This window comes from Teleopsis dalmanni, chromosome 1 (genome assembly GCF_002237135.1).
Source record: "Teleopsis dalmanni isolate 2A chromosome 1, ASM223713v2, whole genome shotgun sequence".
Taxonomy (NCBI): Eukaryota; Metazoa; Arthropoda; class Insecta; order Diptera; family Diopsidae; genus Teleopsis; species Teleopsis dalmanni.
Window position 1 is genome coordinate 212,620,336 of NC_051846.1, and position 3,411 is coordinate 212,623,746.

Sequence of the window (3,411 nt, forward strand, 5' to 3'; positions counted from 1 at the left end):
GTTTGTATTAACGCATTTGGCAGGCGTGAGACCGTTTCTCGATGGACGGACAGTCGCGACTGAGTGACTGAGTGTTCCATGCAGCGCCAGCTGCTAGAATCATTCAATTGCTAAGCTGATTTATGCATAAAGACATATACACTAACACAATGAGGGGAACTTGATTGATGCCTTTAAGCCAAGTTAAAACACATTTCAATGCATCAGCAACACAGGAAGAAATGAAAGTCGTCGTAGTCGTCGTCGTCGTCGTTGTCTAGAATTCTGTTGCAGATTTTCGTAACCAGTTTTTATTTTTCTTAACTCTTGATTTAACTAGTTTTTTTTTTCTGCTGCTCTCTAGTAAATTGATCTGTTTCTAAAAAGTAGAGAACAAAAACTTAACTAAACCGAAACTGGTTTCGACTATGACTACGACGCTACGACTAAGCGACTAAGCGACTAAGATCGCAAGACTAACAGCTAACAGTGCTTAAGGAACTTTTAAGTGTTTTCACTTAAGTGGAGTTTAATACGAGGCAAGACTAGAATTTTTATAATACTGCTGCTTTGCCTTCTCTATGCAAATTATATTTTAGTTCAATAATTTTTCTATTACATTATTATTATATTTCATTTTTGTAAATAAAATTTTAAATTTACTTTCAATTCATTTCGAGACGCATATTCATGTTCCAAATAAACCCCGGCCGATATGCGAAATCATGCAACCATAAATTAACTAAAACATTTCATTATTGTTGCATTTATTATAATTATTGCGGTTTCTGCTGTTGCTGGCAATGCTGGCAATGCTGGCAACGCTGGCAACGCTCTTGCCGCTTTGCAACAACTATTCGCTGCTGATTATGCAGGGTATAAGTTAATTCAGCGAATTTTGCAAATGGAAATTGACGTATCTTAATTAAAATTGCACAATTGAATTAAACATTTAAGCATGTTACTTGTTCAAGTTAATGAAAAATTGACCATGTTTGTGGCATGATGAATTTTTTTCCATCATTCCCAATTTATGCACGAAATTTTAAGTGCATTTTAAAATAGTGAATAAGAGCGGAATGTTTTTTTTTTACAACGCTCGGCTATTTTAATTTATAACACTGCAATTGTCAATGGTTAATTTCAATTTATATATTTTATTATATTCATTTAGTTTTGATTTAAATTTATTTTACATCCTATAGATATTGGTAGGAATAATGAATTGTTAATCACTCTAAAGAAAAGTGATTGACTAAGTCTTTGACAGGTCTGGCAGATGAAAGATGAATTACTTATGGAAACTCTATTAAGAAGTATTTACACAATTCTTAAGAAGGTCTACATGTACTACTTTCTTTAATGTCTTTAAATTGAAATAATTTATTTCATCATCGGTTTTTTTTGAATTAGAGTATTTCCAATCTATTCATATTAGGTGATTATGTGGCGGGTATCGTTTTTATTTAACATCAATAAAAAAAATCTAATTTGGTTACTATGTTTGATCAATAAGCATAAAAAAGAGATGCTTATGATTTTCGAAGACTTAAGTTTATAAGGTACAAGTAAATTTTAGGAAACGCCGAAGCCATTTGCCATAAAATGCTAATGGTTTCCGCATAAATAAGTTTGTTATCGCACCAAGTTTCACACTTGTAGAGAAACTCCGATAACACATTAGATTATTGTATTGCATAGATGTATGTGAGGATATATAATTATATCGTTCTAATAATCTAATGTATTTAATCAGGATTTTGCATCCGATATGGATATAAATTATCACATCTTTATAAGAAAGCGCTGTTTACTCATTAAAAATACAGACGACAGGCTACTTTAGATCGCCCTATTTAAGCCCTATTTTGTCATTTCTTTTTGCTAACATGCGCAGCTTATTTATAATGCAATATGCTTTCCGTGACAAGTTGAGAAAAGTTGATAGACACATAGAGTTGGACTAGTAACATGCCATTCTTTGTTAATTTGAAATCCGAATAAGCATAGATTTTTAACTTGAGACATGAGGGGTTTTTGAAATTTTAAAGAGGTTTTAAATGAGATGTATTCGAAAGCATACAAACTCCTATGGAAAACAAAATAGCATCATTGTTGTTGCAAATTTGTTTTTGAGTTGAGCTGATTGAGTTGAAATGTTCGCAACACAATCAGTCCTGAAAGAAACACAAACTTATGCATTTTACACAGCAATAATAAGAATTGGAATACTACACAAACAATGTTAACCATACATAATAATAATTGGTGAATAAAAGTGCCATTAAGAAAAAGAACTACTAACAGAAAGATCTATATTATAATTTTCGATATTCAAAGAAATTTTCAAATTTAATAAAATGAAAATAAACGATTGTATGTATTCCACTATTTAAAAGCATTTAAAAAAAATTCATAACAAATATTTAAAGAAAAAATCAACAAGTGTTGCAAACATACATCATTAATCTTCAATTTTGATTGTTTACAATTGCAGCAACAATCCAAGAGCGGTGCGCAAGCAACTTCTGCAACAATGCCAACATTTGTTTAATGTAATAAATTATGAACACGAAATAATAATGGTAATAACAATAAAAAAACTAAAACAACAACACGAAAGATACATTTATTTAATTAAAAATAAAATAAACAGAAATTAAATGAAATCAAAATTACAAATACAACAATAACATTGCAATTGTTCGCTCGCTCACTCGCTGCCTGTTACTCGCTGTTTTCTGTTTGCTGCTTGTTGTTTGCTGTTTACTGCTCATTGCTCGTTGCTTGTAGCTTGTTGCACGTTGCACGTTGCACACACAATTTATGGGCAAATAAATTTGCTTTTCATTCGTGCGGCAATCATAACAAGCAGCAAAAAGAAGCTACAACAATTGCTCGCATGAATAAATAAATTGCTTAACAAAAAATGTTGTAGCAACATTTGCTTCATTTAAAAACAAATGAAATGAACTTTGCAACAATTTTATTGTATTCAATACATATGCCAATTGGCAATATAAATATATTGCATTTCATAGAGGCATCACATACACACCACATATAACATATGTATGTAAATATAAATAAAAGTGTATGGAGCGCTAGTACAACGCTATATTATTCGCCATTAAATTGAAGATAAGGGCTTCAATAATTAATAATCGCATTGTAATCATTATTTCATATACGGACCATACAGGATAGGAGAAGATAATTAGAACTTGATGCGTCTTGTTATCTTATCGGAAAAATGGGTCTATTCTCAACCACTTGCTAATTAATTCTCTATACACACATATATTCTATTTATAAAACAATGACGAGATATTAAAATAAATACTTTTAATACATAATAAATATATCTAATTTACATAATCTTTTACATTACGTAGGTCATGGTCGTACATTTGAATTTAGCGCAATGAATGT